Source organism: Agelaius phoeniceus, chromosome 3, assembly GCF_051311805.1.
Source record: "Agelaius phoeniceus isolate bAgePho1 chromosome 3, bAgePho1.hap1, whole genome shotgun sequence".
NCBI classification, from domain to species: Eukaryota; Metazoa; Chordata; class Aves; order Passeriformes; family Icteridae; genus Agelaius; species Agelaius phoeniceus.
Genome location: NC_135267.1, coordinates 90120761 through 90145391, shown reverse-complemented (window position 1 = coordinate 90145391; position 24631 = coordinate 90120761). Strand labels below are relative to the sequence as shown.

The 24631-nt window shown below is 40.3% G+C and overlaps 2 long non-coding RNA genes across 2 annotated transcripts; one reads left to right on the top strand and one right to left on the bottom strand.

The window, feature by feature from the left end:
• Positions 1–5979: 5979 nt before the first annotated feature.
• On the bottom strand, positions 5980–19255 carry LOC143693602 (uncharacterized). The gene is made up of 3 exons (XR_013181466.1): positions 18043–19255; positions 10427–10541; positions 5980–6596 (listed from the first exon to the last, which is right to left on the bottom strand). It is a non-coding gene; the product is annotated as an uncharacterized LOC143693602 (long non-coding RNA).
• On the top strand, positions 14579–21581 carry LOC143693601 (uncharacterized). Its single transcript, XR_013181465.1, has 3 exons — positions 14579–14819; positions 18403–18504; positions 20451–21581. It is a non-coding gene; the product is annotated as an uncharacterized LOC143693601 (long non-coding RNA).
• The last annotated feature ends 3050 nt before the right edge of the window (positions 21582–24631 follow it).

Below are 24631 nucleotides of genomic sequence, written 5' to 3'. Positions count from 1 at the left end.
TCTTGATGAAGGGAAGGGAAGGGAAGGGAAGGGAAGGGAAGGGAAGGGAAGGGAAGGGAAGGGAAGGGAAGGGAAGGGAAGGGAAGGGAAGGGAAGGGAAGGGAAGGGAAGGGAAGGGAAGGGAAGGGAAGGGAAGGGAAGGGAAGGGAAGGGAAGGGAAGGGAAGGGAAGGGAAGGGAAGGGAAGGGAAGGGTGATTTAACACTGGTGCTGGAGGAACCAGGAATTTCTCAGTCTAGAAGAAGATAACTAAGTGGGATGTGATGGAAATGTTTAAAATCACAAATGGTGTGGAGCATTTTCAAGGGTTTTAACAGTGCAACAGCTAAGGGGAACATATGAAATAGACAAATGGGAGTACAAGAAGGTGAAAGAATACTCTTTCTCTTCTCAATTCATAAGCTGCTCTTACTCATTTGTACAGCATATTGTGGATGCTCACATTGATTCAAAGCAGTCCATAAAAGCTGTTAAAACACAGAGGTGTCACCTCTGGCTCAGAAGTCACTGACTTGCCAGCTGTTCTAAGGTGAGAAAGCACATCTGGAAAGCAATGCCCTCTGCTTGTACTGATTGACCCTTGCTGTACTAATCGACTTCAGCTGATACCAAGCAACAACTTGTGCCAAAACAACTTCAGGAAAAGTGCCAAGGGAACATTGGCCCATTCAAACTCCATTCAGCCTTTAGCTGAGTTTTGTACACGTCCTTGATAATGTCCTTTTTCTGTAGCAGGTGGTAGAGAATATGTAATTTCTGAACCAGGCCTCAGAAAATTAGCAGAAATAGTGTCAGATATTAAACGTTCTCTGGTTTGAAGAAGGTGAAATTATAACCACAACCAAGAATGGATGTACAAGCTGCAGAGCTTCTCTTTTGTCCTTGTTTTACACTGTCCCCATTGCACAACTTACCAAGGCTGGATACTATGTCAGAAAAGGCAGCAGGACAGCAGGGTTCAAGTTCGGTGAAATGTAAGCCTTATAATTTCAAAGTGAGAATAAAAAGAGGAAAACATAATTCTAAAGTTAAAAAAATTAAAGTCCAATAGGCTAATTGGAAAAACAGTATAAAATATTGCAAGCAAATGTCTTCCATGGTGGTGCTATGCTTGAGCTTGTAGTATGATGCTAGTGTGAGGGGAAAGAGTTAACTGGTAGACTTGCAGAATACATTTTCAGAGGAATAAATGATAAGGTAAAGGTTAGGTGCTCATTTTTTAGAGCTGTGGAAGTGGCAATAAAATGGCAGATGAAACTCAGTGCTGATCAGTGATACACATGAGAAGAAACAGCCCTAACTTTATATATGCAATAAGGTAACTAGCACTGGACAGGCAGCTATTAAAAGAGGGAAAATGCTCTTTCAAACGGTAATGCTTTTCTCAGATAAGAAATGTCCTTAGGTAACAATGTAAATGGAAATAAATTAAAACCTGGCTACTCAAATGTTTTGCACTAGTAAGGAGAGAAAAAACAAATAATTGCATGTCAGGATGTTCACTCACCAGGTTACACAAGGAGCACGAGCCTATTTTGGAACCAGCCTGCTCTCTGCTTATTATCTCCGTCAGACATTACAAATATGCAAAATACTCTGGTCAGTGTTGTTTTTGAAGGATGGTTAAAGCAGATGGATTGGTTTAGGTGAAAATAGAAACTGCCTTCTAATCCGGTCCTCTATTTTTTAAAGTGCTCTCTCTCTGAACCTATTTTTCTGAAGTTTAGTAAAATCTTAGATTCACATGCTTCTGCATTTCCTGTTTTTGACCAATAGAGGAAACAGAAACACTGAAATTCTGTAAGATGTTATTTTTAAAATATTTACACTCAGTCAACCAGGAAGTTCTGGAAATCTTGCAAGAAGTCTAATCCTGTAGGCTATGTAATCCAAAAATGGTCACACAAGTTTGTCCAGTATTTCAGGTATTTATAGTCCTATCTGATGAGGATCAAACATACAGAGAGAGCACTCTGTTAGTGAGAAAAAATTTGGCATGTGTTGCCTCTGAAGAGCTTAATTCCCTGATGGGAAATATGCAGAAACCTGAGCTGCAACTGAGTGTCAAACGCCAAGGGGCTGAAGGGGAGGCGGGGGCTGGGTGGCCACACAGGGTAGGAAGGCTCAGTGGAGGAAACTGCAACTGCAGCTAAGGACACCCATGGCTTTCTGCAGGGTGGCAGGAGAGCAGGACACTGGCACGGGAGGGATGGAGGCATGGAGGGATGGAGGGATGGAGGGATGGATGGGTGGATGGATGGATGGATGGATGGATGGGTGGGTGGGTGGGTGGATGGATGGATGGATGGATGGATGGATGGATGGATGGATGGATGGATGGAAGGATGGATCATGGGTGATATGTGGAGCCCCAGGAAGAGGATTGAGAAACAAGCAGTCAGGAACTAGAGAAACTAACAGCAGGGATGGTGTGGGGAGCAGAGTGCAGCGCAGGATGTGTGCAGGGCAGCAAGTCCTTACATGCTGTGTAGCAGAAGGCAGAAGACACAGGGGGCTGAGGAAAGTGAGGTATGGAGAAAAGGGGATTAGACCAGGAGTTTTGAATGCCAATGACAATGTTGCAATGTATCCAAGGAGTGTTGGTTCTACCAGGGTGCGCCATGAGGTGGGCGGCAGTCAGGCAATGAGCCCACAGGGAGTGAATGTCAAAAGTAAATGGGATTTACTTTGAAGTATGATAGACACAAACAATTCAGAATAGAGATACCCATCTTACAGAAAGAAAGCAATTGACAAAAAAAAAAAAAAAACCAAACAACAACCCCAAGACCTAAGTTTATTTTGCAATATTCAACATTCATCTGTACTTCTGGTTTCTCAAGAATCTTCTTCTCCTTATCCTGCTGGAACTGGCTATGAAGAGTTGTCCAGGCAGGAGCAAACAGTGCATCAGTGAGTGGCAGGGTACCTGTTATGTGAAAGCTGGTATTAATTTAGGGATGGTACTTAACTGGCTGTGTATTTTGTGATTTACTCTTTAAACTTTTTCATACCTTGATTACCGACAATATGAATGTTAGGCTAAAGCAAGCCAAGGAACTGTTCAGATATGTTAAACATATTGTACATGGATTTGGTTCATGGAACTGATAAAGCCAATGTTTTCCATATTGTGAAATATCATATGTTTTAAACAACTTTTTACGGGACCCTCTGTGGAAATCTCTTTTGGAATAGCATGAAGCCTGCTTTTTTCGGAGACTGAAAACACAGTAATCTCCAGAACATTTTGCATCATTCACCAGAAGAAATTTTTAAATTGTTCCATCATGTTCTAGACCAAAAAATGTACCTTACATCAGCTCAAATTTTTGTGTATTTTACAAAATATCTCTTGAAGGATGAATGTGTATGAGCACATTGTACTGTCCTTCAGTCAGATATATAGTGAATGGGAGGGGGAATAAGGAGGAAATGTTTCTATTAGTTGTGTCTAAATAACAATAAGAGAACTTGAAAGTCCTATGGGCTCCCTAAAACTTGGGTAGTCAGACAGCTAGCAGCAGGAAGCCACCAAATTCCATACAGAAAGTCCCCTGCCCCCAGCATTGCTCTGGGAAGCACATTTTTGACTTCCTACACAGCCATGCCTGTGAGGCAGAGACCCTCCCCTCTTGAATCACAGGCTATCTCAGATCTCTGTACAGCCACTGCATCCACACTGCATTTCACTTCCAGGAAGCTGCCACAGATATCTCGAGTCTGTCAGATTATCACAGAGCTCATCATTACCAGTGCCTCAGCAGATGATATCTTCCCCTATTCATAGATATCAGTCCTTAATCATCTGTGTGTGCATTTCACCATCGGCACAGCAATACACTCTTATGGATGGTGCTGTAAAAGCAAGTCACTTCCTAGCTGGGATGTGACAGACTGTTTGAATCCTGAAAAATTATCTAGCAGTGATAAACTGTTAGACCTAGAGATTGTCTTTCCCACTACATACTTCATTGCTCATACTGAATCCTTCCAAATGACTTAAATTGGTGGGGCAAACACCAAACATGTTCCATGTCAAAACTGCAGGTTCAACACATCAAGAAAAAGTTGCCTTCAGAGATGCCCCGGTCAAACAGTAAGGCCAGGCTCAATCAATATCTCTAAACAGCATTAAATGAGAGTTAAACACCATGCAGTTGCTTTGAACAGTGAAGTGAGCTAGAGTTTCTCTCCAGTGTTCGTTAAATTTTATGTCAGTGAAAAGGTTTTCTATAAGCTTTTTAATGAACTGTGCTCTCTGCATGGAAAAACTTTGACCAAATACGTATTTATGCTATTAATAATTACTACACACAAATCAGAATAGTAATTCCTGTATTAATTAGGCTATAGTATATAGCTTTAATAAATATAACTACAAACATTTTTAGTCTGTTCACAATGGGGTTTAAAATAAATACTTTAAAAAATAAATATTTTAAACAGGGAAGTAGTTATTTAAGGCAAAATACTATGGAAGAATTTTGGGAAAGGATGAAAAATATAGGAAGATACTGAGTGCATGAAAAATTATGACTCATACTTGTGGTTTTATTACCTAATAATACAGTATTACAAAGTTGCTTCAAATTTACAGAATGCTCTCTGAAGTCACAGGTCTCCAGAGCCCCTGTCACAAATCAGAGATACTTTGATCAGGTGAAATGGAGAAAGAGATGTGAAAAGGCAAAGCAGAACTATTACCAGTAAGTATGAAACCAATTAGCCATCTATCAGTATGTAAATAGACTGTTCCTATGTATCAAATAACCATGCCATGAATCATTATTTGCTTTTGTGCTCAAAGCAGAAGTCGGTAATGACTCTCAACAGCATTTCAGGCACCCACTGCCTGCTCAGAGGCAATACTAAATAGAGAGAAGACAATGGCAGTGAGCAGTCAATAGGGTACAGTGTGAGCAATGCAAAAACATTAGGATGGAGAATTAAGAAGGCATTGGTTGGGCTCTGGAACAGCTGGAATTTGATATGGGGGAGGAGGACTTTGGTGAAGAGATTTAAGACAAAGACTCCAAAGTATGAGACTTGTCTTTGTATGCAGAAGCCAGGATTTGAATGTCAGGGGAGCCAAAGAGGAGGAGAGTGGGTGCAGTGGGTGTCAAAGCAGGTGATGGTTCAGAGTTTTTGATCACAGAATCACCAAATGATTGAGGCTGCAAGGAACCAAAAGTGAGGTCATCCAGTCCAGCCTCCCTGCTCAAGCAGGGTCATCCTAGAGCACATTGCACAGGAATGTGTCCAGACAGTTCTTGAATACCTCCAGTGACACAGACTCCACAGCCTCTCTGTACAATCTGCTCCAGTGTCCAGTAACACACACAGTAAATAAATTTTTCCTCATATTCAGACAGAACTTCCTGTACATCAGTTTCTGCCCATTGCCTCTTGTCCTATTGCTTGGTACTACTGAGAAGAGCCTGGCTCCTCTTGACACTCCTGCTTCAGATACTGACGGTCTTTGATGAGGTCCCCTCTGAGCCATTCCCCTACTGGAGGCTGAACAGGCCCAGCTCCCTCAGATCTGACATTTTGTCAGAAATAGAGAGATTTTACATATGATCTGGAGACAGATATGGCAGAAGTGTAATGCAGGCTGTATGTGTGGTTGGAAAGTAAGTCAAGGACTGTCCTCAGCTACAAGTCTCAGTGTCAGAGAAAATTGTGGCACAGATAGTGTGGAAGAGATCAAAAATGTTTAAGGAAATACAAGGGGCTTGGGTTTTTGTTGGAGACAGGCTAAGGCACAGGTTTACATGGATGAACATAAGGTAGGATGGTACCTAGCAGAGATAAATTTCTGAGCTGTTGCCCCTTAACTGTTACACATTTGGCTGAAGGAAAAAGATTGTGCTAAAAAGAGACACAAGGAGAGAACTGTAAAAACAAAGAGAAATATGACTTTGTGGTGGGGAGGATGTTTCAAGCTCTCCAAGAATGCATGAAGGTCACAATGAGAAAAGCTCAGCAAAGAGTTTATTGAGAACAGTTCTGTGAGATTAAGGAAGTCATAAACATCTCAGGATTGGATCAGCAGGGATGAGTTAAAGCAGAAGTTGATGGAGTAGTTTAATACTCAGACAAAATTTTGTCATGCAGTAATAACACAAACTTAGAGTTGGAAACTGTCTTTAAGAGATGGGTCTATGGATAGGAAGCATGCAATGGAAAGTCAGCAGAAAACTGGGGAAATGAAGGAGACAGCAAATATAGCTGAGAAGTTGTGGGAAACAACATGAGCGGATGATATCCAAAGATAGAAAGGAAGAAAGAATAAAGAAAAGTACAAAACCAGAATTGGACTCTTCATTGTAAATTAACCACAGCTGTAGCCATCAGTTTCACTCTGTAACAGAATAAAAAATTCTATCTGTGGAAGTCCCTGGGATGGGGAAAGCCTAACATCCTTTCCAAACCAACAGAACTTTCCTGACTGAGAAGATAGCATGTGTTTTACATAAGTGGATATATTTCACTGTTGCCTTCACTGCTATCTTGAGTAAGGAGCCCTGATATTTTTTTTCAAGAAATCAATTTGTTTCCATAAGAAGTTTCACAAAACAGAGTTTTTTCTTCCTAAAGGAAAGAAAAAAAACAAAGCCAGTGTTAGAAAGAACCTTCTCATTGATAATGGACACACATATTAAAACCTAAAGCTGTGATGTTTCTAAAACCTCACAACTTCTAAAAATACATTGAAGACAATGTGTACAAAGCACGAAATCAGGAACCCTGAGATTTTTAATCATTGGTTCACATATTCAGAAATGAAACGCTGTTTCACTGGCTGTCAGATGCAGCTGAGAAGCACCACCTTTGTAATACTGTGGCCCGCTGCCCAAGGTGTTAAGAGAGAAGAATAGCATATCCAACTGAAATTACAGGAAGGACTACAGGCAAAATGTAATGAGATGATCAGTGAATGCAAATGAACCCTTTCACTTAAGACTGTGATAGAATGACTTCTCTGAATAGTACAAAAATTTCACATAGGTTTTTAGGCCAACAGATAAGAGCATATTGCTAATTTTAAAAGACAAATTACTTGAATAATTATCCTCCTATTTAAATATTTTCTTAATTACTCTCAACCATATCTTCAGTTTTAAAGCAGAAAGTTAAGTGTAACACTAACAAGTTAGAACATGTTAAAACTTTGCAGGTATCCAAATCAGAGCTACTGATAACTGGGCTTAATCTGTAGGACTGGGATGTAGGAAAACTCCCATTTACTTCCTAGATAGAAAAAATAAAGACTGAAGAATCAGGCCTTACATATTAATTATTCAAAGCTCACATTTTTGTACCAAAGAATCAACTAGCTGACGGGGTGCATGTATGTGTAAATATACAGATACCCAGGCAGACAGATAGAATTCAAATGTTTTTTTTTTTTAGTGGCCTAAGTAGAGACTTGTCTGTCACTGATCAGCAGGAGGTTTTCTTTTGCTCCTAGAGCACCAGTAGCAGTTGCTAGCTGTCCCTGACAGAGGGCTGAAATGCACCAGCATGGCAGGGACAGGGGACGGGTGGCACTGAGCAGAGCAGCGTCACCACGCAGTGATCCACCCGAGTTCTGACAGAAGGCCAGCCTGCTGTCAATCATCCTGTCCTTGCCAATCAAATGCACATCCCTCCAGAGGCGCCTGCCGTTGACACTGGCACCCCAAACATAGCAAAAGGATAATGCAGTGACATTTGGGAGATGACACATTGTCAAAGGCCCAGCAAAAACAGCAGAACCAGACTGCGTTTAGGAAGAACTAGTGTGTTTTACAGGACACACACACGAGGACGACATTCCCAGAGGGGATGGGTTGGGTGTAAACACCCTTGAAAGACCTTGTGCAAGGAAATCAGGAGTTGGGAATGGATAACAGCATAATAAGGTCTGGCCAGGACCCTGAGGTTCTTTCTTTTCCCATCTGTGGAAAAACAAATGTCCTTTTGCCAGAGCTCTGGCTAACCTTTGCCAGAGAAAAGTACAGGAGCCAGGAAGACAAAGCTTTTGGAGTCTACAAAGCAAGACCTCAATTTAATTACAGGGTTTTTCAGGGCAGCTTATGACCATATAATGTATAATAACTTATTTTTCTTCTTAGGTAAAGATGTGTGGCACTCCCACCCATTTTCAAAAGGGATAATTGACAATTAAAATAATTCTCGTAAGGCAAAACTGCATATTTAGAAAGTCATATTCTGATATGTATCCCTGCCTGAATAGATGCTATGTACATATTTTAGCATTAAATTTCAATTGCTCCCTCTCTATCCCCATAAATTTTCCATTTGTTTCCATTTTTCCTCTGGCTTGGTTGTTTTCTCATATGTCTCATGTAGAAGGGCCCCTCTCCTGGCACCTTCTTCTAATCTCACCTCAGTGAAATGCAACGTGTGTTGGAAAGAAAGTAAAATTATTTTCTTTGTCCTCGACCATCAGCAAAAAGTTGCAGTTGGAGCAAGGACTCTCTTCTGTCATGACTCTTCCCATTGACTGCAACTGAGCTCGGTGGAGCTATTGCAGTTACACATAAAGTCAGCATGTCTTATTCATTTATTTGTTATTTCTGTGGTTGGTTTGTTTGTTTCTTTGTTTGTTTGTTTGGTTGTTTGTTGGAACTTCAATGCTGTCTGAAGACACAATAAAGTGCAGAAGCAATCACTGAGACTAATGGTAGAGGAAGAAGCTATTTCAGAAAAATTTGGGAGGTAAAATAGATATCAAAATGTCCAGTTATAAAGGAAAATAAATTTTATAAAAAGAGGAAGGTTAGAAGGCAACTGTCTCTTCCTCTGAGACACTGGCAAGGACTTGATGGCTGCTGTTATCTGGTCATGAGCTTCTTTTCCTTGGCATCTGTAGTAAAACTTCCAGTGACCTCAATGAGAATAAGACTGGAGTCAATATAAGCTCTTAATGTTGTCTCCTGCAGAGCTAAGTGCCACAGACTGGCCTTGCATTATGCACTGATCATCAGCTACTTTATCCCACCAATGTACTTTTAAAAATGCAAATATTAAGAAGTATCATTTCCATTCTAATGAGTGTTCCTACTTTCAGAGTAAGAGATAAGCCCAAGCCAGATGTCCATATACAAAAATTGCCCTTGAAATATAAGGTAATAGCTTGTTCTGTCACCTTACAACATGCTCCATGGTCAAAGGATTGGGAGGAAATCCTTTCCTCTGGTCTAGGAAAATTCTCACTGCAGGAGGTGTTTTGCCCTTGGGTTGCCTGTCTCTCTTGCTTGGCTGTGGAGGCAGTGTGAGCAATGCACAGTGCAAACACCTAAAGTGTAGGCTCTAACATTTAGGTGAACTAAATCTTAACTGAACTGAAGTTCCACTGCAATGAACTTTCTTCTCCCACATTCATCACCTTCCATGTCTTAATCACTGTCCTGTTATATGATTTTTGCCTGCTTCTATCACAGAAACATCTACAGGAGAAACTTCTATCTCTTCCAACGGTCTTTATTTCTTCCTCTTTGGGACAATTTCAGAAAGAGAGATCATCATCACTTGCCAGCCAAGCATCTTTTGATTTAATTACTTAATTAGACATGCAGGCCAGGGAGTTATGTGCACACAGCACATATATAGCTGGGTGATGTGTGCTCATACCAGTGGGTTATTTAAGACTGGTGGCTGGTTTTGAGACATGTGGGACAGTGTACCTTGACAACTGCAGGTGGTGTAAGCATGCTTATAGTCCTACTGGCAAGACAAGTGTGAAAACTCTTTTTTTCTCAGTCTTGCCTTGGGGCTGGGACTGGAAGGCATTGACAGTGGCCTTGTGCTTACCCATTTTTCTGGTGAAAATATTCATTTTGTAGTTGACAAGGAAGCAGGTTACAGTTGAGCATCACTGTTAAGGGTAATATTAACACAAAAATATCCAGCATCTAAAAAAGTTAATGTTTATCCCCAGAAAAATCAGAGTGTTTCAATCAAAATCAACCCAGCTGTCAGATCCAAGAAGGAGAGATCCAGTGGTATTCTTGGATGCATTTAGATTGAAGAATTTGGAAATTATGTTCTATTCTAAAGAATACATCTTTAATTGCTTTAAAGAATACATATTTAATCAATTGCTCTCTTCTCATGCATGCTTATGGACTGAGAGAGCTACACAATTAAATTATTGTTCCACAGGAGACTTTCAGAAGATGATTCATAACCTCTGTACTCAATAAAGTTTTACAGAGTTTCAGGTTGAAGGCTGTACATTAGCAGTAAATGTTTTCTCTCTGAATTACCAAACATTTCCATAACTCAGCTCAAGATAATTGAGGTGTTAAACCTCCCATTCTTTTATGTTTGTCTTTGTCTACTCTGAAATAGCCACGAAAGTTTGGCAAAGGACAGGTTGCCTATCCTTGTGCACAAAAAGATTTATGACTTACCATTTGTTTCTTGAAGAGAAACTGTTCTGGCTATTGGACAGTTCTTCAAGGCAAGCAGAGGACATTTCTGAGCTCCATGGGCTTGGCTGGCTGAACCTACAGGTCACAGATGCTCCTGTTTCACCATTTCATTGTCATGAGAAAAGGGACAGAGTTAAAGGTCTAAGTCATTTGCTCCATTCAAAGTGTTTCCATTGGTTCTTCCTGCTTGTGTTTTATTGTGTAGTGCATTTAAATTTGGAAGCAGGATTTCAGGCTACACATTCTCAAATGTTGCAAACTGGTTTTGGAAAAGCAAAAAGGCCCTTGTAGCACTATTCAGCCAAATAGTGACTTTTTTGGTGAAAGGTGGAATCAACCAAATAAATAAGGCAAGGTGCAAAAAGTTTATTGCTGTTCTCCTCATTAACAGAAAAAAAAACAAATGTTATAGTGTAATTATAGCTTTATGTTCCTTTTAGCAGGGCCCTTGAAGCCAGTTACAGTGTTCTGTATCTGTTCTCAGATGTGCTTACTCTCTCTACACCATTCTGAGCCTGCACTGCAGCCCAGGGTCATCTCTCAATGAAGGAGACATGACTGTGTGTGCCATGTAGAGTCAGTTTTCCCTGGATTGCTTACTTAGTAGAGATATAATGATTCATCAGAAATGCTGTTACTGAATGAATGTGTAACTTGTGTCAGGATTTGGGACTGTAAGCTTCTCTTCAAGGGTTGTGAAGCAGTTGTATGCTGCCTGAGAAGACTCCTGGGACCCTACCAGGCCCTGAAATTCTTATAAGAATTCCTTGGCAGTGGCTGAAAAACTGGGTACATTTGCATGTTCAGTCTTCCAGATGGTGATCTATAGACAGACCTTTACTGTGCCTTGTTTATGCATTTTTTTGGTCTGCAGAGTATCAGGAATCTTTTTGACTTAGCAATGAATTTTAACTTTGAGCCCCACTGCAAGGAAGTGAATGCAGCTGCATTTATTAACACAAATTGTGCAGTTGGACAAATGTAATGGCATGAAAATAGCATGCTGCTAACTTGCTTTTGAAAAGGAACTTGAAAGAGTCTGTATACAGTATGACCATTACATTGTACAAAATTTTCCTTTGAAGAGATGAAAAAAATATTGTTATGCTTAGTATTTTCATGTGTCTATTAATCATTCCAAATATAGTCCTTGTTAAATATATGGGATGGCAAGCTTTTTACAGAAGGAGCTTCTTTTAAAATTGCTCAGGCACATAAAATTATTCTACAGACTAGAACTCAGGTAACTCAGAGCATGCTTTTGCATTAGTATTAATTGATATTATTTTTCCACAGCCTGTATAGCAATTATTTTCTCTGAGTACAAAGAAAATGTATGCATAATAAAGACACTAACTTAGAGAGATGTAGCATGAAAAGTGCACTACAAGGTCAAATCCAGCCCAAACTTCCTTTTTCTTTTTCATTAATATTTTTAGAAGGAGTCTTCAAACTTGTAGGTGGTGACTCAATGGGATTTGATATGAAGATGTGACACCTCATCTTAAATTCCTTAACCACATTTCTTAAGTTGACAGGAATGTCAGGAAGTGTGCCTGATAAGGCTTGCTGTCCTCTCCGAGCTGACTAATCATACATGAAGTCTTGGCAAGAGATAACCAGGTTACAGTATAGCCAAAATGACATCACATCAACTCAATTTCATATCCTGTAGACACCAGTGCCTATCACCACTCCAGGTTGCTAACATCCTTGACACACAAATGGTATTTTCAGTCTCCGATGTCCCCCTTTTACCCTGTGTCTGTCACTCTGGGGTAAATCAGGAGCAAATTTGTCACTAAATGTAAAGAACCATTAACTCATGGGCACTTTGTCATCTGAAGCATAATTTTCTGTGCATGGCTCGCCAATCCCTGGACTCGAGCTATTTGCATAACAGTTTGCTGTACGAATTTGTGACGGAGGATAGCGCTGAACTTGTTAAAATTCCATGTGAATCTCAGCACAGAAAATGGACTGGTGCTTTAAATCTTGGAGAGTTGTTCACATCAATAATGAATTTCAAATAATTTATTCACTTCAAGTGTAAGTGGTTGGCATACAGTCCTTACAGCTGGTTTGTTGAGATAATTGATTTCCATATAGTTTAAAGATGGGGAAAAGAAACATATGACAACTACAGCGGGTTTCGAGGCAATTGTGAATGCCATATCAGTTTAATTATAGCTCCATCTTTAGCTAACACGGGTTCTGTCCTATTGGAATGAAAATATCCCAGCAACTTGAAATGTAACAGTGATGAATTTTTTATGTTCTTCTACCTACCTTGTATGCTCGCTTAGGGCACTGTTACAAGTACACTTCTAGCTTTTTTCAGTGGATAGTTAACATGACATGCAAGACTGGTCTGCATGACACAGATAACTCAAGGGAATAGCAACAAAGTAAATGAGATGCATTAGTATCTGGATGTGAACTGGGGGATATAAGTTCTCAGAACTTCTTGTTTAATTTATAGAATTGTTTTTTTTCCCCTGTGCATAAGATTTCAGAATGGTAATCATATTCAGGAAATGAGCTGTTCGCACTTCAGGTACTAATATCAACATGTAAAAGATAATCATTAACCAGATGTACCACTCAGCAGTATCTATTATATGTAAGCAAGCTAGCTGAGGTGATAAAAGAAGCTTCTACTTAAAATGTAGGTATACTGACCATGGAGAGAGTGGGAAAACTGTGAGGATTTTGTTTTGGTTGGATTTTTTAATTGACCACTCTATGCATGAAACCAGGGCTTAGAGAAACAAAGAGTGTAATAAAAATTTGCTTTGCAACTAACAGCTCATGTATGAAACACCCCTTTTGCTGAGGTCCAATCTGGCTGCCCCTACATGGGGCCATTTTAAAGGAGGTGAGCTGCACCTCCAAATTCTCACAGGTAGGAGAGGCAGAGGAGCAGAGAACCAGGACTGCTAGAAACCCCAATTTTTTCCTTTCCACTAAAAATTGGTTCACATAAATTGCAAATAAAGACCTTTATTTTGTTCCTGCTCCATTAATTCCTAAGTTCCACAGTGTAGTAAAAAAAGTAGCAGTCAGGTGTCCAGTAAACTTTCCAGCAGCCGGGAATTTCTTACTGTCCTGTTTCTACTTCACCTGATGTAACTTCCCTGACTACAATCAGGATCCTATCCTTAACTTCCAGTGTTAAGTTGAAGCAATTCCTGTGGGCTGAGGTCATAGGTTTTTTTTCAGTTTAACAGAAAAGTTATGAGTATATCTCAAATATTTTTCCGGCATCTGTGTTTGCTGGAATAAATGAGAAAGGACTCCTCTGAAATAAATTATAAACTGTAGTGGTGAAATAAGGGCTTCAATGGTCTAGCTTGACATAGATGGCACAGTATTCCCTGCCATTAACTTCTTGTTTTACAGATATATACAAACTTTTCTTTTGACATTACTAAAGAGGAGAAAGTTCCCCTCCAGCTTCCAAGATGTTTTTAGGATTAACTGCTGAGGATCTGCAATTAAGGCAAAATACTTGGTTAAAAAAAAAATTTAAAAAAGCCGAAGTCTTCTGGTATTTACTTCCAGCTCCAATTCCAAAATACTAGACTTCTTTTAAAATGAAACACAAAAGTAAGATGATGGAAAAGATCCTGCTAGTCCCTTACAGTCACCACATAAGTATCGTGGGATGCATAATCACATTACAACTTCGCTCCCTGTTTTTTATTGGAGTTTGTGTGATGCAACAGTTTTTGGCTCAAATATGTAGCTTTGATTCTGTAAGTGGGCATTATGAACTCGTATTCATAATTTGAACTTGGAGCTTGGACTGGGTCTTGTATCAAGAAGTCCCTGTGGGGAGTCACACCAAAATTGTCTTAGCTGTTCTAATTTAAAGACAGTAAAGACAGTCCTGGAATGATGACCAAGGGCTCTGGGAGCTTAAAAAGCCTTATTGGCACACAGATGCATTAACACTAGAAGGAGCTAAGTAAAGAAAATAAAATGGGGGCTCTATGCAGAAGCAACTCTCTCTAGCATCTGTTTTTACAATACAACAGAAAATTTTGATTGCATGAGAAATTTTGGTGGTTGATTTTGTTTGCAAGATGTTCTGAAATGTATCAAGAGGTGGAAGTGAGTTGGAAATTGTAACAGAGAAATCACCAGTCAAACTACCACCAAGACTTCCTATGGGAGAACAAAGTTTCAAAAATACCCTTTCACTTTTAAATATAGGCTCAGGTCTTGCTGATATGCCTGGAGTGGCTTGTTGTGGGCAGGCAAGAATTCTGCCTATGGAGATAAGGTAGCCAAGTGTGAAATAAAGGAAGTGTTCTGCAAAAGCACTGTGCCATGGGATCTAACCTTCTGCAACTCTGAATGTAGTCAGGTGAGTGGCACACATTAATAAATAGATGCCAACAATTTTTTGTGTGTGTTTCACACTTTTATTATGTATTTCAGGTTGCATTTTTGCCTCCCAAACTGGTGAGCTAACTTGAATACTAAATAAACAGTGGAGAGTGACACTTTTCCTTTTAGTCATTGACAGTAACTTGTAACACCCTGCTTGCTTCCCTCAGCCTCCACAGGGAGAGAAGGGAAGAGCTGGAGAATGGAATCCCTCAATCTCCAGTGGATGCTTGCCTAACTCTGTGACTTCAGAGGGGACCTGGCCTGTCCAAGCATCTAGTAACTTCATTAGCTTTTAGGACAAATGTTTGTTAGGTCTCAGAGTACCTGATTTACTTGCTATCCTCAGCCACTGAACAGCCATATTCAGTTTCAAGGGCAAAGGCTTAGAATCCCAGAGCTATGTAATGCTTTCAAATATCATAAACCAACATTTCTTGCGTGTCATTTTTGTGTAAAAGTTGTTCTTATATCTAAGAGAAAACAGACTGTTAATTCTGTATCCTAAAGTCTGCATAGAATACAAAGATTTGGCCATAAATTTTCCACAACTTCTAAGATAAGATATAAAGTGCATCATCAACAGGACTTTGTCCCTCTCAGAGTAAGTGAAAAAAGCCCTTGAATGGTTTGAATCAGTCTCCAGACTTCTAACTCTTATTTGTGGAGATGAAAAGTATTTCTTGATATCCCAGACCAGCAACCACATGGTAGAACACGTCTTTTCAGCTTATGGAGTGTGCTGTGTACTTGGCAAGTTGTTTGTCATGCATCAGGGTTAATCTTTTGGGGAGCCACCAGATAACTGTGTTCACAATTATGGAAACTGCATTCAGCAAAGATAACCACCTGGGCACACTTGCTGCTTTCCTTGCTGAAGGCTGCCCTGGTGGTGCATGCCTTGAGAAGTTCTGCAATAGCAGCAGAGCTGCTGGCAGCAAGAGTGGCAAAGTTTGTAGGGCTAGGTTGAAAAGCATGGATGTTGATGGGACCATGACCTTTTGGACACTCAAACCACACCCTGCATTGCCCCCAGCTTTGGCTGAGACTTTTTTACTTCCATGTCCAACCTGAGCACTTGATCCAGACCCATTGTCCCAGCCAGGTGACATCTTGCTGCCTACTGTCTTTCATTCAAGTGTTTCCATATAGAAATGGATGTCATCTGCTGGCTCAAAATCTTAATATTTGCTTTCAGTTTCTGGCCAAGAAGTGGTGTTTGATTTTTCTAAGTTGCTGAGAGAGTAGGCATGATTGAATCTGTGTGTAGCAGAAAGGATGTCAAGACAAACTGATATGAATGAGAATTTATTAGCAGGCTCCACAGTTGATGGCACATACCAAAAATCATAAAGGAAAAAAGGAAGTGGGAGGAAGGAGAGGTGCAGAGAGAAAACTCTCCCCAGTGGCAAGCTGGAAGGAGAAGCTGTGCTTGGCATCCTGAGGCAAATGACTCCCTCAGGCATCCTATCCAAGGCAAAAGGCAGTTCCAATACAGTGCTTTCCCTACAGCAACTACATTGTTTTGTTCAGGACTCACTCAGGCTCCCTGCTGGTTGCTCCCATTTCCAGGGCAAGTTTTGAGCAGAGGGAGGTGCTGTGTGGCTGATTAGTTGGTGAGCTCTGTATTTTTGAGTTCCTTGGCTTAAACCAAAGGATACAACTAAAGGAAAGAGAGAGGAAAAGGAGTGGGTGATTCTTGCACTGGTACAGTCACTTCCTCTGGAAGGTGCCATGCCAACACCACTGGAGTACAAGACAATGTCCCTCCTACCTCCAGGAGGGCCCTGTGCTCTCAGGAAATCCTGGTGCCACTGCACAATTTTTTGGGGCCAAAAGCATCATTCATCCCTACCAGTGCCATGCAGCAGAATACAAGGAATGCTGTCTGTCTCTTCATTATAAAAACCATCCAACTTTCCAGCCTGAGCAGGACACACCAGCCACTGCCCACAGGGAAGACAGGCTGCTGTAGGGAGTTCTGTTCAACTAAAAGGCACTTGGAGGTAGGCAGAAAACTGTTGCTGGTGACCATTTGCACATCTGTAAGTATTGTTAAAAAGTAACAGCAAATATATCAGCAAATGAATTGGTACTCCTGAAGTGCTTGATTAGCTGCTGTGAAAAATACATTAATAAATCATCAATACATTATTCAATTGGCTGTTGCCTAATATCTTAGATTACAGAAAAAAATGGAAAGCCATATCTCACATTAAATATTTACTCCCTTTGCCCAGGCCATGTGCAAGGATTCTCTAAAACTTCTCTGCATCAGAGTGTAAAACCTTGTTTGTAGAGTAGGGGACCCAATGCCACTGCTTCTAAGCTAAACAATTTGTGCTTGGATCATAATGTAAAGACATTGATATTTGTGTTTGATGTAAAGAGCCTCAAGATGTAAAAGAATAGCATCATATTTAAACAGAAGATGGATAGCCAATTATAGTGGTTTATATTACAGAAATTCCTGTAAATAAAATCAAGAATTATTAAATAAGTGCATTTCACTAATCCATATCCTGAAATAACCATTTCACAATTATTCTGTTAATTTATCTAGATTATTTATTGTTCATAGACCTGTGTAAACACTGGCCACCCACACCATCAATATGTTTGCAATTCTGCATTTGCAGTGGTGGATCCTGACCAGCCTTTCAGAAACATTTTATAGTCAATTCATTCCAAAAACAGCATTTTTCTGTTTAAGGAATAAATTTGAGATCTTAACCACATATACAGTCATTCATTTTTTAACTGACTTTAGGTTGATTATTAGAAATTGTCATTTCCACATATGTTTAAAACTTGTAACAATTGTAACTTTTCACAACTGAACCTGTGACACTCATATTAGGTATACAAAACCTAAACAAGTATAAAGTAATAAAATAAATGTTTATTTGTCTTCTTTTTACTTGTTCTGATGATAAAATATCAATATCTTGCAGTAGTTCCAAATTAGTATGAAAAACATTTTGCTTATGAATATGCCATTTTGCTGCTTTGTTTATAATGAAAAAAGCAGCAGCTAAGTATGGAAAGATTTATTTTCACTTTTATCATTCACTTGCAAGAAGTTATTCTCCAATTACTTATTAGCTGTAGAATAATACTGAAATTAATACTGAATAATACTGAAATGAGAACCCCAGTCAATACTGCATGCATCAAAAATGATTAAAATCTTCACTTACTGAGAACTGTGAAATGTTTATTCGTTTTTAGACACAGAGTCCTCCAGGGAGTGCTACAAATCCACACAAGCTCACTGCACCTTCAGTGTTGCATTTGAGTGTTGATTTAGATGGAATATGTGTAAAAACTCCTGTCAGCAGACAGCTCTCTAGTGACTATACATCTGCAAAGGCTCAAGAACATAAAGTACTGCTACATGAGTCTGGAATAAATTGTGCTCACCTCACAAATTCTGGATCTGCTTGGTCCACAGTCACAAAGGGAAAACTGTTGTGTTTTAGAATTAGAGAACCAGAGTTTATTTCCTCATCCTGTATGTGTGTGTGTAATTTTAGACCAATTTTTTTCCTGAATAGCAGAATGTTAATGAAATCAGCAAAGGAAAGAAGATTGGTGAAAGTAGGACATAGAGTGATGTGAGACTGGTACTGCAAGTTCCCTGAGCTACCTCAGAGCCAAAGGTAAAGCTCTCTTCTCTTCAGGAAAAAATGAATCAAGCTTTTTACCCCACAGCATCCTACTTAGTTCAGATTCCTTAAAGCTACTCTGTATTCCCTGCAAAGATAAAAGCACTTTTAGTTTTTTCTCATAGATTACCAAAATTCATTCATATTGGAACAAAAAAACAAAACAACAAAACAGCTTTTCCCAATATTCTGTCTCCAGAAAGCAAAAGTAACTACACAATGGTTCATCACTTGCTACAGTTACAAACCCAGATTTTGCATTCTGTAAATGTTTCAGGATTTGCCTTCCATTAATTTACTGTCTTTACTGAGTTTACTTATCTTTAAGGATTTGCAACAACTTGTGGACATGAATGAGTCCCGCACTTCATCTACCTAATCTGTGGAAAAATAAACGTCTCTTTCATTTTGTTTGTTCCCCAGTAATGTTTTGTGTACCACTTGTTTCTGCATTGTGATAAATTGTCAATAATATTTCATATTTACCTTCTCTGTGTCTCAGGAAGAAATGACATTCTATGTTAACCCTCAGTCACTTCTTGTCCACACAGACCCCTTATACTCTGTAAGACATCCTCATTCAGAATCTGATCAATGCAGCTGACCATTCTCTCTGTCTTTCAGTGTATTTTTCTAGGTTTAACCATATTGTTTTTGAGATTATGTGACAGTACACCACAGGCTATATATCAGCAGAATGGTTTCTGATCTGTTCTCTATTATTTTCCTAATATTCTTAATTGGGTTTGCTGCTGTTGAACACAGGGCTGACATATTTACCAGGCTCTCCAAGATGTCTTTCCTGAGATTAATTTGTTAATTTAGTGATCACAGCCATGTACATGTGTTTGTTTTTCCTACATGCATTGTCATTATCGAAATAGAATATATTGGCTATTACTTCATTGCCCAGACACTCACAGAATAAAAGAATTACAGAATATTTTGTGTTGGAAAAGACCTTTAAGATCATCAAGTCCAACCATTGACCCAGCACTGCCAATCCACTGTTAAACCGTGTCCCCAAGTGCCACATCTAAAGTCACCTAAATACCTCCAGGAATACTGACTCAACCATTTCCTTGAGACAGCCTATTCTGCTGCTTGACAACCCTTTCCATGAGGAAATTTTTCCTAATATCCAGTCTAAGCCTCCCCTGGTGCAACATTTCCTCTTGGCCTATCACTTATTACTTGGGAAAAGGGACTGACCCCCACCTGGCTACAGCCTCCTTCCAAGCAATTGTAGAGAGTGACAAAATCCCCCTTTGTGCCTCCTTTTCTCCAGGCTAAGCTCCCAGCTCCCTCAGACACTTCTCATCAGACTTGTGCTCCAGACCCTTCCCCAGCTCCCTTGTCCTTGTCTGGACATGCTCCAGCACCTCAATGTCTATCAAAAGGTGTATATCAGGAGGGCTTTTTTCTTTAGTTCTTCACATAAGTTTTCATTTTTCTATCTTGAGTAATTCAGTGTTAGTACAGATCTCAGCCCAGGTTCCCATGGGTCTCCAGCAGTATCCTGTTTTCACTGAGAAAATTGACCATTTGGTCTTTCTTCCTTATTTGGTCCCCTCACACTTTTCCCCCATGGTGAACATGCTGTGTTTGCCTAAGAAACAAGTCTGATTTGCACTATCATATTGCAGCTACAGACACTATTTCAGGCAATGAAATATACAATTAGTGTTCCTTGTCACTGGCCTTTTTTGTTTCTTTACACATTATTTCTTGATGTAGTTCTTACATCCTTTCTGCTTCAGTTTTTATCTCTACCACTTTTCCTCCCTGTGTCTTTGTCTTCACTTTGCCATCCACCCAAGTTCCCTTACAACACCTCCTGTTACCCTTTCCTGGATGACCTCAACCTTCTCCTCACTACTCACATCTCTTTATGCAGGTTTACTAGAGATACTGTATCTGCATCATTTCTCTCATTCCAGGGCTGATCTCTCACAAAAAATAGCAACCAGATGTAACCTGTGCATGAGCTAAAGTCACTGAGTCTAGAGGAGTCTCTTCACTGGGGTAAGTAGAGTTTGGGGCCAAGCTTTCTGTGAAATCAGGCTGAATTATGTATGAGGCTGGTTTGCAGACACTGCACTGCTACTCCCAGCAGATTTAGGGAACAGGAAACATGCCACTTCCCCTCTTGGGCTATTTGACCATGGACGCTGTGATAAGAGGGGGAGAACTGCTCTGGTGGGCTGAGGTGCACCAGGCTGAAACACAGTCTTCTCAGATTCATCTGCCTCTCCAGTGAATTACTTGCAAAGCGTGAGTAGCTCTAGGAGGAACATTGCAAAAGCTCAGGAATCTATGCCTTCCCTAGTATTTGACAACTAAGGGATAATGGAGCAGCCAGCAGATGTAGGGAAGAATGAACAAAGCCATGCACCAGGCAGGAAGTTGATACATTCACCTGGGCTTGCTGTGGTTGACTGTAGATGCAGCAATGAAACACAGGACACCAAGCCCTGTAGCCACCAGTCTGGAGAACTGTGCTGAATTTTGGTATTTAGTCCCATGGCTCTTTCAAAGAGATAGCAACCACAGTAATTAGGTACCACCTCCCTGGGAAGAGCATTCCAGTACTTTATTATACTTTCAGTGAAAAATTTCTTCCTAAGATCCAACTAGTACCTTCCCTGACATAGCTTGAGACTGTCCTCTGGTTCTGTCAGTTGCTGCCTGATGGAAGAGACCGACACCCACCTGTCTACAACCTCTCTTTAGGAAGTTGTAGAGAGCAGTAAGGTCATCTCTAAGCCTCCTTTTCTCCAGGCTAAACAGCCCCAGCTCCTTCAAACATTCCTCACTGGCCTTGTGTTCCAAGCCCCTCACCAGCCTTGTTGCCTCCTCTGGACGCCCTCAAGCATCTCAACATCCTACCATCTCTGGATGGGTTTAAAAAAAGACTGGACATGGCACTTGGTGCTATAGTCTAGTTGAGGTGTTAGGGCATACGTTCGACTTGATGATCTTAGAGGTCTCTTCCAACCTCATTATTCTGTGATTCTGTAATCTCAGCATGAGCAGAGCAGAGACAGAGCAGCCATCCTGTCACCTGTCTGTCACCCGTCTGTCACCCATGACATGGAGCAACAGAGCTGGGACAACATAGTGGAGTTTCTTTACAATAGGATGAAGCCTTCCCATGTAATAGGACTTTTTTCCTCACACCTCAAGCTCTGATTCTCTCAAATGTCCTTTTTGATGCCTGCACTTCCTTTTCTTCCTCATATATCCAACATCCTTGTTTGATCCAGTCATCACCAGGGAGCTCTGTGGGATTCAAGATTCCGCGTATGTAGAAAATTTTGTGAGATGGAAATATCTGGCTATGGGTAAGAAAGTGGAAAAGACCATTTCTGTGATGTAGCTTGTTACCTTTACTGTTCTTAAAGCCATTTGTCAAGCACTAAGTCAAATAACAGCCCATCTCTACTGAGCTCTGCTCTTACACTCACGAGTACCTTCCTCCTCCAGTGGTACTGAAACCAGCAGAGACATCCTTCCCACCAAATAAATGCCCCTCATGAGAGAGAGTGTTGGACTGAACCTCTTTGGCACAGAGAGGCAATCTGAAGACAGCATGGGGGAGTGAAGGTGCCACAGTAAAGCATTTCAGTGAAATAACTGAGTCAGCTCCTATGAGCTCTAATGGCTGTAATGACCACACCTTGTGGCCACTGCTCTGCTCTTGCCAAGGCATGTTTTCTACGGGGTGACCTCCTCTTCAGGGTAGGCAGAACACTTCTGCTTTTGCACACAGGTTCTTTGTGCCAAATAACATCACATTTTTGTTGGAGGTTCATGGTTACTCTTTCTTCAATGTGTCTTTAACTATTTTGCCAAAGCCACCTGTCCCCTGCCATCTGTCAGGTGGCAAGAAGAAAGAATGTGGCTTCCACTGTGCCGAAGGACAGGGAAGCATGTGATGAGATGAGACAAATTCACATCACCTCACAACAGCTTCTTTCATGTGATAGGTTATGAATCATCAGGGACTATTTTATGTATAGTGTAGAAACCAGAAAGTTAAAACCCCACAGACTAAGAAACTGCAGTGGTGTGATGAAGCAAAAGATGCTAAAGCCCTTTCTGGTCCTATATAGCAGTGACCACAATAATAGAGTTTGTGTAGTGATTCTTTTCAGCCAGTAAGCTAAGTCCTTATGGACAATGCCCACAGTTTATACTTCTCATAGAGCAAACATGTTTTATCTTTTATCTAAGCTGTTTCCACACTTCCGTATGCTTCCAGTTATTTATCTTAATTGTGGAAACAAAACAAATACACTACATGTAAAGAAATGACTTGACCTTCCTTCCATAGGCCACATCCTATATTCTTTGTGTGCTCCAAAGCTACCTTGCACTCTGATTAACTTGACTAGGAGCTGTGTTTGTGTATATTCTCACACAAAATGTATATATAACCTGCCCTCACACGGCTCCACAGGGCCCAACTGAAATCCCAGAACTTCAGCTGTGGTATTAATCATGTATTCATGATGGAATGTGGGTTGCAAGAAAATATTTAAGAGCCCATAGAAAATTTTCTTTAAAGTACGCAATCCCTAAATATTTGGGCTCACATTATAGTCCTTTAGCTAGGATTTATTAGACTATTTCATATTTGCCTTTCTGTTTATTTTGTAAAAGTATACTTGTCTAGCACACATTTTTTATGCCAGCCTTGCTTTGCATTTTTACAGTCTGCTAATTAGACCATTTTAACTAATTTGTTTGCATTTTGTATGAGCAAGTTGGGCTTTTGGATTGACTAATGTAATTGCAGCCAGTTTCTGCCAAATACAAATTACTCTTTCTAGTGTGAGCTAGAGAGAAAAGTAAATATTTAATAGCCATCAATACCCTTGCAGCATTCTAAAGTGTGCTTTTTTCCTATGGAAAGTTTAAATAATTTCTTCAGAGCTTGATTGCACTTTAATGTTAAGAAATTATTTTTTAATCTTTTTTGAAATAATAATGAATTAGACATTTTAACATGTCCACAAGGGTTTTATTTCTGTGCACTTTGCAGTTTTAAATTCCAAGCTTTAGGATCTGGTACTTTGATGTTTGAAGTTTATTTGCTTAGCTTTTTATGTACTGAGTACCATCTCCTGAAAACGTTTTACTGGCATGTACTTGGATTTTAATGTTTCTAAGGGGAGGAAGACAAATCTTGTAGCAAAGTTAAATTGTGGGAGTTTTGCTTGCTTTGTCTCTTTTACTTTTTTTTTTCTCTCCAAAGGAGCATAGCAGAAGACAGGAACTGTTTACCAAACATCAGCATTATTTGTATCTGTATTTTGAACTGCAAGTCTTACGTGCTTCTTGTCTGCATAAATGTACATAAAAGCATAAGAGCCCCAGAGCCTTAAGCAGGTTAAAGCTCCTCAATTTCCAGCCTTAATATTCCTGGGCTACTTGCTATGATACAGATTAAGAAGAGCACCTGCTCACCAGGGCAGGGCAACCTTCTTCCTTTTCCTCTTCCTCATGTCTCACTCCCTCTGTGACCCATGTAGAGAACAGGGCTGTGTCTGCCTCACCCGAGGGGCTGCCCCTGAAATGTTCTATGCAGAACACATCCCTCAGGTCAGGGACATCATAAAAGTCCAAGAGGTGTTGATCTCTGAGAAAATTTGGTGATGGTGCTCCACATCCTGCTGTGCCCTCAGAGGTGTTATCTGTGCATTTTCCCAAGGGTGTAAGTGCTTCAGTCTCTACTTCCTTTTCCCACATGAAGCTTTCAAATGCATGAGTCCCACAGGTCTTAACCAATAGCCTAAGGAGTGGGGCAGCTGTTGTTTTCTGCTACCCACTGAATGTGGGAATAATCTGTGTTTTCTGCCACCCCCTGAATGTGGGGAAGCAGGAGGGTTTGAGCAGAAGTGGTGGGTACTGGTTAGCTGTACCTGGGCTGCCTCAGTGCACTTTAAACCTTGCCTTACCTCTTGTGCAGCTGGTACCAGCCCCAGGATGCTGTGGGAAGCAGAACCTGCCTTTGCCCATCTTTCTGTTTCATCTGATGAAGCTAAAATGGTTGACAAATCAACAGTGAGATCCAGCACTAATCAGAGAGAAATCAAAACACCTTTTAGCCAAGTCC